Raw genomic sequence first — 11,884 nt, 5'->3', positions numbered from 1 at the left:
CAACGCTATAAGAGGGGCTGAGCAAAGCGGTAACGTAGCCAATCAACGGTTTGCTAGGACAAGGTGGGTTAGAGGCTTGTTTCAACAAACTGGGAGGCATGACAAGCAAGTGATAGGTATCGTAGCATGGGCATAGCAAAAGAGCAAGCATCTAGCAAAGCAAAGATAGTAGTGATTTCGAGGGTATGATCATCTTGCCTGAAATCCCGCAAGGAAGAAGAATGAGTCCATGAAGAAGACAAACGGACGTAGTCGAACGGGTCCTCACAAACGCGACATAACCGGAACCAACCCGAAGAAGCAAACACCGGAAAAGAAGCACACAACATAGTAAACAACCAACACATCAACATGGCATGATGCACAATCGAGTATGATGCATGTCCCGTTTAATGAAGCATGGCATGGCAAAGTGCACAAACAATCCTACAAATTAAGTGGAGCTCAAAATGCAACGGTGCATATTTACGAAACACCACGACAAGTTATTTAGTTCGATCTTGTTTATGTACCCAACAATATTAAATGTTGTTAGCAAGGCAAGAGGTGAAGCATGATGAAACTATCTAATCTAGGCAAGTTTAAATGAGGCCGGAACAACAAAACAACAAGTCCGGAAACTCCTCATATGCAAGTTTTTGGTTATGGTACTGTTCTGCCCTAAACACAATTTTAAAGTTGTTAAACATGCAAAGTAAGGTCACCATGATAAACTAGGCATTTTTCTACCCCATTTACATATAAAGATTATTAAATTCCGAGTTACGGTTATTTAGTTATGAATTAAATCATTTTAGCATGGCATAGGAGCAAATAATGCAAACATCATTTTAAACATTTTAACATGGCAAGAAATTGGCATATTATTAATCTACACATAATTTTAAACAAGTTTCATATATAAATTATTTTAATCCGATGCACGGTTTGAAAGTTATTATATGCATGAACAGCAGGAGGGTTTTGCAAATCTGAAATACTCTGGATAATTTGACAAATTCACGGAACTGAAGGAAAAAACGTCATCGGGCTGCATCTAGATCATGAAGCCCATCAAAGGAAAAAAATCGGGGGCTGCTCAGCCTGGGCCTTGGGAGCCGGCGATGCTCGGCCTTGGAGAGGAAGGCAGCCCACGGATGCGGGAGGAGGCCCAGGGCGCAAGGCGTCGTCCTCCTCCTCGATCCCGCCTGGATCGAGGGAGGCAGAGGCGGCGGCGGCGCCGTTCGCCGGCGGGGCAGCGGCAAGGAGGGGCGGAGGAGGCCAGGGAAGGCCGGGAACGAGCGGATCCGGGCGTGGGGTCCCCGGATCCGGTGACGGGCGAGGTCGGGGAGGGCCACGACGAGCTCGTCGGCGGCCCTGCAAAACAATGGTGGCGGCGGCGCGGGCTTAGAGGAGAGGGAGAGCAGGGGAGGAAAAGGAGGGGAAGAGGAGGCGCGGGGCACTCCCTGGCCGAGGGCGCGACGACGGCGGAACTCCGGTGGCCGGAGCGGTGACGAGAGGCGGCGAGGTGCGGTTGCCGGTGGTGAGGTACGAGGTGGCGGCGGAGAACTCTGGCGGAGGTCCGGCGAGACGGCGCGGCGCGGATCCCCTCGGGCCTGGCGCGGCCCAGGGCGGGCCGGATCCGGGCATGGCGGGCCCGCGCGGCGGGGAAGTGGGCGCGGCGACGCGTGGCGGCGTCCGATTGGGCGAGGGCGGCGGCTGGCTGACGTGGCATGCTCCGATTGGCCGGGGCGACGTGGATGGGAGCGGACATGTCCGGCGGCGCGGACGGAGTTGGATCTAGGGTGTGTGTGCGCGAGAATTTCGGAGGGAGACACCTACTTATAGGTAGAAGGAGCTAGGAGAGTCCAAATGAGGTGCGGTTTGCGGCCATGCGATCGTGATCGAACGACCGAGATGATGGAGCAGAGTTTGGTGGGTTTTGGGCCAAATTGGAGGGGTGTTGGGCTGCAACACACACGAGGCCTTTTCTGTCCCTCGATTAACCGTTGGAGCATCAAACGAAGTCCAAATGATACGAAACTTGACAGGCGGTCTACCGGTAGTAAACCCAGGCCGCTTGACAAGTCTCGGTCCAATCCGGAAATGTTTAATCCCCAGACACGAAAGAAAGCTAGAAATGACCACCGGAGGAGAACGAAGCGCCGGAATGCAAAACGGACAACGGGGAAAATGCTCGGATGCATGAGACGAACACGTACGCAAATGAAATACACATGATGACATGATATGCAATGCATGACACGCAAGCAATGACAAGGCAACACCAGCGAATAACTGAACGACACCTGGCACATCGGTCTCGGGGCGTTACATAGCAGCGCGTTCCTGAAAAGCGCTGCTGCTATAGTCAATAGTGGTAGCGCGGGTACAGGTAGCGCTACTACTAAGAGTTAGTGGTAGTGTTGTATTGGTAGCGCGGGCACCCACGCTGCTGATAGGCCTAAAACCGCGTTGCTGCTAGCCTTTTCCCTAGTAGTGGTTGTTTGTTATACATAGTGCCATGGTTTTGATATCCGTACCCGTCGGCCCTCGTCCTTGTTATGATTCGGATGTGGTATATTCTCTTTTAAAACTAGTTGCATTTCGTGTTTATGACAAATTATGCCCATCAAGTTGACATAGATATTTTTTCTAGGAGGTATGTGAACCGGAAATTCCAACCGACCCTATTGTCGAGAGGTTAAATTTAGTTGAAAGAGAAAATGAGAACTTGAAAGAAAAATTGAAAAGAATTGAGGGGGAGAAGATGGAATTGGAGTTGCATGTTGCCGATGTCGTCGATGATCACAAGATCAAGATGGAGAAAATGCGCTTGAAGATTAGAAAGATTAGAAAATATGCCACTGATAGTGAGGCTTGGTATCATTATGCTATTGCATCAATTGTTACCTTAGTTGTGATCTTGATCGCATTTGTTGTTGCATTTAAATGCTTTAGCTAGAGAGTTATTTGTTTGTTGCATTTAAGTGTTGTATGAACTTGTATTAATTTGGTGTTTTTGGTGCTGTGTATTGAAGATGAGCCGACAATGGATGTATGATGACCGATGCTCTCCCGAGTTCATTAATGGCGTGCAAACTTTTCTGCTTGCGGCTGAGGCAAACAAGCGGGCGGATAGTTTTATGCCTTGTCCATGTGTTGTATGTAAGAATGGTCAAAATTACTCTAAGTCAAGGACCATTCACGTCCACCTATTTAAGTACGGTTTCGTGCCCCACTATAATGTTTGGACCAAGCACGGAGAAAGAGGGGTTATGATGGAAGACAATGAAGAAGAAGAGGACGACGACAGCTATCCTAGCCATGGGTTCCCTGAATACGATGATACAACAATGGGGAAAGAAGGTGAGTCGGTAATGCGGGAAGAAGCTGAGACGGCAATGCGGGAAGAAGCTGAAGAAGAGGCATCAAATGAGCCCGTTGGTGGTCTAGGTCGGGCCATTGCCGATGCAAAGAGAAACTGCGCAAGTGATTTGGAGAAGAAGAAGTTGCAACTCATGTTAGAGGATCACAAAAAATTGTTGTACCCGAATTGCGTAGGTGACAAGAAAAAGCTGGGCACCACACTGGAATTGCTGCAATGGAAGGCAGAGAATGGTGTATCTGACAAGGGATTTGGGAAGTTTCTAGTAATGATAAAAATATGCTTCCAAAGGACAACGAATTGCCCGAGAGTACGTACGAAGCAAAGAAGGATGTCTGCCCTCTAGGGTTAGAGGTGCAGAAGATACATGCATGCCCTAATGATTGCATCCTCTACCGCTGTGAGTACGAGGATTTGAACGCTTGCCCGGTATGTGGTGCCTTGCGCTATGAGATCGACCGCGATGACCCTGGTGATGTCGAGGGCGAGCCCCCCAGGAAGAAGATTCCTGCCAAGGTGATGTGGTATGCTCCTATAATACCATGGTTGAAATGTTTGTTCCAAAACAAAGAGCATGCCAAGGCGATGCGATGGCACAGAGAAGACCGTAAGAAAGATGGAAAGTTGAGAGTACCAGCTGACGGGTCGCAGTGGAGAAAAATCGAAAGGAAGTACGGGAAGGAGTTTGTAGATGACGCAAGGAACGTATGGTTTGGTCTAAGCGCAGATGGCATTAATCCTTTTGGGGAGCAAAGCAGCAACCATAGCACCTGGCCTATGACTTTATGTTTGTATAAGCTTCCTCCTTGGTTGTGCATGAAGCGGAAGTTCATTATGATGCCAGTGCTCATCCAAGGCCCTAAGCAACCCGGCAATGACATTGATGTGTACCTAAGGCCGTTAGTTGAAGAACTCTTACAACTGTGGAATGGAACAGGTGTACGTGCGTGGGATGAGCACATGGGGGAAGAATTTTACCTAAAGGCGTTACTGTTCGTGACCATCAATGATTGGCCTGCTCTCAGTAACCTTTCAGGACAGACAAACAAGGGATACCGCGCATGCACACACTGTTTGGATGATACTGACAGTATATATTTGGCTAATTGTAAGAAGAATGTGTACCTGGGACATCGTCGATTTCTTCTGAGCAGGCATCTCGTAAGAAAGAAAGGCAAGCATTTCAAAGGTGAGGCGGATCACCGGACGAAGCCTCGCCACCATACTGGTGCTGATGTACATGATATGGTCAAGGATTTGAAGGTGGTCTTTGGAAAGGGTCCTGGTGGACAACCTGTTCCGAATGATGCTGACAGACGCGCACCCATGTGGAAGAAGAAATCTATATTTTGGGACCTGGCCTATTGGAAAGACCTAGAGGTCCGCTCCGCAATCAACATGATGCACGTGACGAAGAATCTTTGTGTGACCCTGCCTGGCTTCTTGAGCGTGTATGGGAAGACTAAAGATACACCCGAGGCACGGGAGGACCAGCAACGTATGCACGGAAAAGACAGCATACATCAGGTCATGCAAGCTACGCTCTTACCAACGAAGAGAAGGAAATCTTCTTTGAATGCCTGCTCAGTATTAAGGTACCGTCTGGCTTCTCATCGAATATAAAGAGAATAATAAATATTCCAGAGAAAAAGTTCCAGAACCTAAAGTCTCATGACTGCCACGTGATTATGACGCAACTGCTTCCGGTTGCATTGAGGGTGCTTCTACCGGAAAACGTTTCATTAGCCATTATGAAGTAATGTGCCTTTCTCAATGCAATCTCTTAGAAGGTAATCGATCCAGAAATCATAACAAGGTTAGAGAATGATTTGGTGCAATGTCTTGTCAGTTTCGAGTTGGTGTTCCCACCATCCTTCTTCAACATCATGACGCACGTCCTAGTTCACCTATGCGAAGAGATTAATGTTTTTGGTCTTGTATTTCTACACAATATGTTCCCCTTTGAGAGGTTCATGGGAGTCTTAAAGAAATATGTTCATAACCGTGCTAGGCCAGAAGGAAGCATCTCCAAGGGCCATGAAAATGAAGAGGTCATTGAGTTTTGTATTGACTTTATTCCTGACCTTAAGCCGATTGGTGTTCCTAAATCACGGCATAAGGGCAGACTGGTTGGAAAAGGCACGCTAGGAGGGGAACAAATAATATGTATGGACGGACATTCTCTCACTGAAGCACACTACACAGTTCTACAGAATTCCGCCTTGGTGGCTCCGTATATGGATGAACACAATAATTTGCTACGCTCCAAACACCCGGAGCGGTCTGATGACTGGATTACACATGAACAAACCAGGAGTTTCGCCAGCTGGTTGCAGACACGTACCATGCATGACGCCTCTATTGAAGATGACCTATACTTGTTTTCCCAGTTACCATCTTCGAATATAATGACTTTCAATGGGTACGACATAAATGGTAATACATTTTACACGATCGCCCAAGATAAGAAGAGCACCAACCAAAACAGTGGTGTCCGCTTTGATGCAGAAACCAAGACGGGAAAGGAAACATATTATGGTCATATACAGGACATATGGGAACTTGACTATCGACGTGGTTTGAAGGTCCATTTGTTTCAGTGCAAACGGGTCAATATGGCATGAGGCGGGGTAACGGAAGACCCGCAGTATGGAATGACAACAGTGGATCTCAACAATCTTGCGTATGCAGACGAACCATTCGTCCTAGCCAATGATGTGGCACAGGTTTTCTATGTGAAGGACATGTCTACCAAGCCGAGAAAAAGAAAAGATAAGGAAGCGAATGCATCGTACGATGAGACAAAGCGGCACATAGTTCTTTTTGGGAAGAGAAACATCGTGGGAGTGGATGACAAGACAGACATGTCAGAAGATTATGAAAAGTTTGATGAAATTGCTCCATTCCCAGTGAATATTGACCCGAGCATCCTGTTAAATGATGAAGATTTTCCATGGTTATGGCGCAAAGGGACACACGCGAAGAAAAAGTTTCACACCCAAAGATCTGGGATGTGATCAGCTTCACTATCATCACTCTCTTCTGTGTTTCACACCCAGGAGGGAATCTCTGTAATAGTTAGGGTAGTTATGTGTTTTGGCATTTGAAACGCGAAGAAATTTTATGTGCAAACAAATTCTTTCATGCCTTTACTGATTTTTAAAGTTAAGTTATTCACAAACTAGTGATTCACACTAATTTCAAATAATTCAAAATTTAAACTATTAAAATTTGAAAACTACAGGCACTAACAGAAAGTTTGTAATTTTTTGTACCTAAAGCAAAAGTATTCACAAAGAAACTCTAAATACACAAAAAAACAAATCAAAAATAAATAAAGCAAAAAATAAAGAAAAAAAAAGTCCGCCTGCTGGGCCAGAGCGGCCTGCATACGACTAGAAACCCAACCTGTTGTTGGGCCAGGATGCAGGCCCGCAAAGGCCCAGTAGGCCCATAGGGCAGCACAGAACATGTAGGCCCAGTAGGCCTGCTTTGGAGAGGAGCTCGAGAGAGCTACTGCATGGGGGGTTATAAACCAGTGTGGACGCCCCTCGGCTAGCGAGGTGGGACGAAACTTGCCGCACCGCACCTGCGCCAGTGCACCCCCTTTAGTACCGGGTCATGGCACCAACCGGTACTAAAGGGGGGCCTTTAGTACCGGTTGGAGCCACCACCCGGTACTAAAGGCCTTCGTTTCCCGCCGCTTGGCCTGGCCAAAATAGGCCTTTAGTACGGGTTGGTGGCTCCAACCGGTACTAAAGGTCCATCCTATATAACTAAACACTTCGAAAATTTCAGTTTCTCATCTGCTTCTTCTCCTCTGCCCCGTCGCCCGCCGCCCGCCACCCCTGTCTCCATATCCCTCGTCGCCGCCCCCGTCGCCGCCATGTCCACGTCGTCGCCGCCCCGTCGTCCCCGTCCCCGTCGTCCCCGTCGTCACCGCCGCCCCGTCCCGGCCCGTCCCGCGTCGTCCCCGTCCCCGTCATCGCCTCCCCGTCCCTGTCCCCGTCATCGCCATCCCCGTCGTCGCCGCCCGTCGCCGTCCCCGTCGCCTCTCGCCTCGCCGGTGAACACACACACACATACACTTAATTTGTTTTTCTGTTTTTAGTTATATATATTTTTTTCTTCTGTTTTTTAGTTATAGAAATATTTATAGAAATGTTAGAACTTTTTCTATTTTTTAGTTATAGAAATAGTTATAAAAAAGTTAGAAAATTTTCTCTTTTTTTAGTTATAGAAATATTAGAAATGTTATACAAATGTTAGTTATATAGAAATGTTATTATTTTTTCGGTTTTTTAGTTATAGAAATATTAGAAATGTTATAGAAATGTTAGTTATATAGCATTGTTAGAAATGTTATAGAAATGTTAGTTATATAGAAATGTTAGAAATTTTAGTTATCAAAATCCAATCATTAAAAAATGTTACTTTTTGCGGGCATATAGCTAGTATTTGTTCTCGACGATGCCCGGCCCACATCCTCGCCGTCGACCCTTCCGCGACGACGTCCGGCTGACCCATGTCCGGGACTGGGCTCCGCCGGGCTGGCACTGAGAGGTGCTGCCTGGAGGGGCGCGCCGCTTGATGAGGAACCCGGCCCCGGGTCCCGTCGTTGACCCTGATCTCCTTTGGTGGTGTTCGCGTGGGCCACTTTCCGTGCGGAGGGAGCCGGGCCCGCCGGAGGTGGTACATCGCCATGTCAGGGAGGAGGACGAGCATGTCCATCGCTACATGGTTGAGTTAGAGGGCGGAAGGTTCTCCAATACCTGGTAGGTTCTTCAGGGATCTCACTTCAGCTATGATCCTGTGAGGGTTCCTTCTCTTTGGGTGTCCACCGCCCGCGCCGCAGGAACCGCGAGTATCCTAGATTCTTCTGTAGTATTCGATCTTTATTAGCTACCTAGCCAGTGATGTATTCGATATATAATATTCGAGACGATGTATACGAGGTTATATATTATTCGAGATTATATCTATTACTCGAGATGATGTATTCGAGATTATATCTATTATTCGAGACGATGTATTCGAGATTATATCTATTATTCGAGACGATGTAATTTGAATACTAAATTGTTTTATATTTCTTTTCGATTAGTTAAATAAAAGCTATGGCGGACAATACCGGCAGAGAGGGAGAACAGGCCATGTTCGATATGATACGCCATCCTCGCGGGCCAGATGATGATTATTATGAAGAAGATTATGACGGCTCCGAATTTCTAAACAACACCGGGGAGGGTGATATGATATTCGACCGCGACGACCGAATTGATGAAGTCATGAACTATGATTATGATGATGACGAAGAAAATGTTGATCTTGAAACAACAAAGACCGGCGAGGTATATATATTTATATAAGCAGGCATCTGGTGATCACCGCATATTTTAAATGACTTGAAGATATATTAACGAATCGATCTTTCTTCTTTCAGCCATCCGGATCGAGCAAATCTTCAGGCAACAGGACGAAATGAGGCCCGAACAAAAAGTTGAAGGAGGGCGTAAAGTACAATATCGAGGCCATCAAACCTAATGGCGAACCATTAGCGCCTAAGGAGATTGCAGACAAGTTCATTCGTTAGTGCGGAGTTCTTGTGAAGGACCAACTCCCTATCTCCCTTCAAGAATGGAGAGAGCCGGCAAAGCCACGTCCAGATCTTACTTTTGTCGACGATAGACAAAAAGGTCTGCTTTGGGATACTCTCATGGAACATTTCACCATACCAGATGATTTCACAGATGCAGATGTGCAGAAAGTCAAGGACGCTGCTCTTAGGAAGATGGCGGTTGCATTCAAGAACCACAAGAATCGTGAATGGGACAAGTACATCAAGGGAGGAAGGAAGACTCCAGTATTCGAGGGAACACTAGAGAAGCAAAGTGCTCATTGGGACGATTTCGTGAAATTCAAGGATTCGGAATTAGCTAAGGAACGGTCGATAATAAACAAGAAGAATGCCGAAAAAGGATAAGTTCCATAAGCTGGGTCCAGGTGGCTACGCGGCGCTAATGCCTAAGTGGGATAAGTCTGAGAAAGAGATGGAGGATGCAGGTGTCACTCCGGTTACTAGGAGCTGGCCCCCAGGTGCAGGACTTGGTTCTATGCGAATGGGGGGAGTTGGACCCGAAGATAGGCAAAGTTTTGACGAAGGCATGTCTGAACGGAGCCGACAATAAGATACTTGTTGCAATAGAAGAGGCTCGATCGGGGGTGTTCCAGCCCAAAAGAGAGAATGACGAGCTTACGCGTGCCCTGGGAAATCCTGAACACCCGGGAAGAACACGAGGCAAGGGCACTATTCCGTGGTATGAGGGGTTTTCGGACTGGAACGCCGACCACAGAACCTGTGCGATAAAGAAGATTGCGGAGGAGAAGAAGAGGAAGATGGAGGAGTAGAGGAAGCTGGACTATGAACGCCTTCAAGGCCTAGAATCAAAGCACGCGGACTTGGCAGTCAAATTCCAGCGGCAGCAGGAGCAGATCGACTCACTTAGCCAGCAAAGGGGGTCTCAGTAGCTGCAGCAGCTAGCGGATGATCCAGCATTGGATAGCACCGCCCCATCCATGCCGAGAAGCAGCGTGGGTTCCGCCCCGGGCGACGTAATGCTGGATAGATACCCCGTGGATGACATCACGAAGAACACTAACTGCGAGCTACACTTCAAAATGAAGAACATATCCATGAAGGTGGCGGACGTCGTTGCTTTTACAAATCCCCCCGAGGCAACCTTCCATTGCAACCCGATTCCAGCGGGCTATCCTCGTGTCTTGGTTGATGAGGTGGTGGACCCATATTCGGGGCTACAACTTGACATTCCTGGAGGTGACGACGAGCACACATTGGGAGAGGCCATACATCGTGTCATCCTATGGAGAAAGGATTGCATCGTCTTTCGAAGGCCACCAACACCGCATCATCCGACTCCTCGTCGAACTCCGCCACCGAGTCAGCAGACTCCCGCTCCTCCAAGTCCACCAACGCGTGAGGCCACTCCTCCTCCTCCAAGTCTGGCAAAGTGTCAGGCCACTCCTCCTCCAAGTCCGACACAGCGTCAGACGTCCACTCCTCCTCCAAGTCTGGCACAACTTCAGGCCACTCCTCCTCCAAGTCCGGCAAAGCTTCAGGCCACTCCTCCTCGTCCAACTCAGCCACGTCAGCTGTCTCCGCTGCCTCAGCAATCGCAGAAGAGACACACCGCAGCTATGGTGCGTAGCGGTACGAGTAGAGGTAGTACAGGAAGTACAGGTGGAGGCAGGCGATATAAATATGGTCCAAGCCTCACTCCTCTTCCTTAGAGGGCTTACGACAGGACCGGGGAGCAAACCAATGCCATAGTGCGGGCAGAATTGGACGCCCATTTTGGACCGAAACCGGCAACGCCGCCGAGGGAGAAAGTGCCTGAGGAAAAGATTGACCACTTCATTCGTATGGCTGCACCACCAGCTCCCAAGCCAGTTGACACAGACTATGAGCGCCACATCAGGAAGTTAAATCGAGCACGTCTACAGAAAGAGGCGAGCTCGAGCTCGAGCAAATCAGCTGGCAAAAAATGCGGTAAAACCATTCCCCAGCTGGGAGAACAGGCGGCGCAATCAATCCCCCCACTTGTTGTGCCAACAACACATAAGAGTACACGCGCCCAATATTATTGTGGGCAAACCGTTAACGTTCCCCAGCTGGGCGATCTGGTAATAACCGAGGAGCATATAATGCAGGCTGCAATCCTCAAGATCACTGTCGGACAACTCCTCGAGATCGAGCCCATGCCGACGCTTAGAGAGGAGGAAATAAAACGGAAATATGTCCGGGGCTAACCTTTGGTCAAGCCAGACGAGGTCAAGAAGCTCCCAATGAGAATGTATGAATTGCATCAATGGTACATGGACATTACCAAGATTTCCAATCGAGAGTCCCTCATGGTGGATGTCAAGAAGGATCATTACTACCATGAGAAAGCTGTGGCCGTTGAGTATAATGGACTGTTTCAGTTATACAATCAAGACGCACACGACAAATCTATCGTCAGTTGCTATTGTCTGTAAGTGATTTCTTTCTGTAATTTAAGTCTCAAGCTAGCTGTAGTGATCCTTTTGATCAATCATTACCTGTAATTATCCTCACTATATTCTTTTTTGTGGTATTATGCAGGATGAAGATGTATGAAATGAAAAAAGGTGGATGCTATGGCATTGGGCTCATTGACCCAAACACCGTTAATGAATACACATGGAAATTAGATGCATATCATGAAAACAGTGTAGAGGACAGCATGCTAGAGTTCTTGAAGCGCCTCAAATATAATGAAGATATACTACTTCCTTACAACTTCCAGTGAGTCACACTGTCTTGTACTACAAATTCTTTGTTTTTGCCTACTAGCTAGCTACATGTTTTTGCTTACATATGCCCGCTTAATTAAGACATGCTAACGTGTGTGCATGCAGATTTCATTGGATCTTGTGTATCATTAAAGTTGACGCCGGAACAGTTGAAGTACTGGACTC

The sequence above is a fragment of the Triticum urartu genome, unplaced genomic scaffold (assembly GCF_003073215.2).
Source record: "Triticum urartu cultivar G1812 unplaced genomic scaffold, Tu2.1 TuUngrouped_contig_25, whole genome shotgun sequence".
NCBI classification, from domain to species: Eukaryota; Viridiplantae; Streptophyta; class Magnoliopsida; order Poales; family Poaceae; genus Triticum; species Triticum urartu.
Note: the sequence above shows the minus strand (reverse complement) of the source record.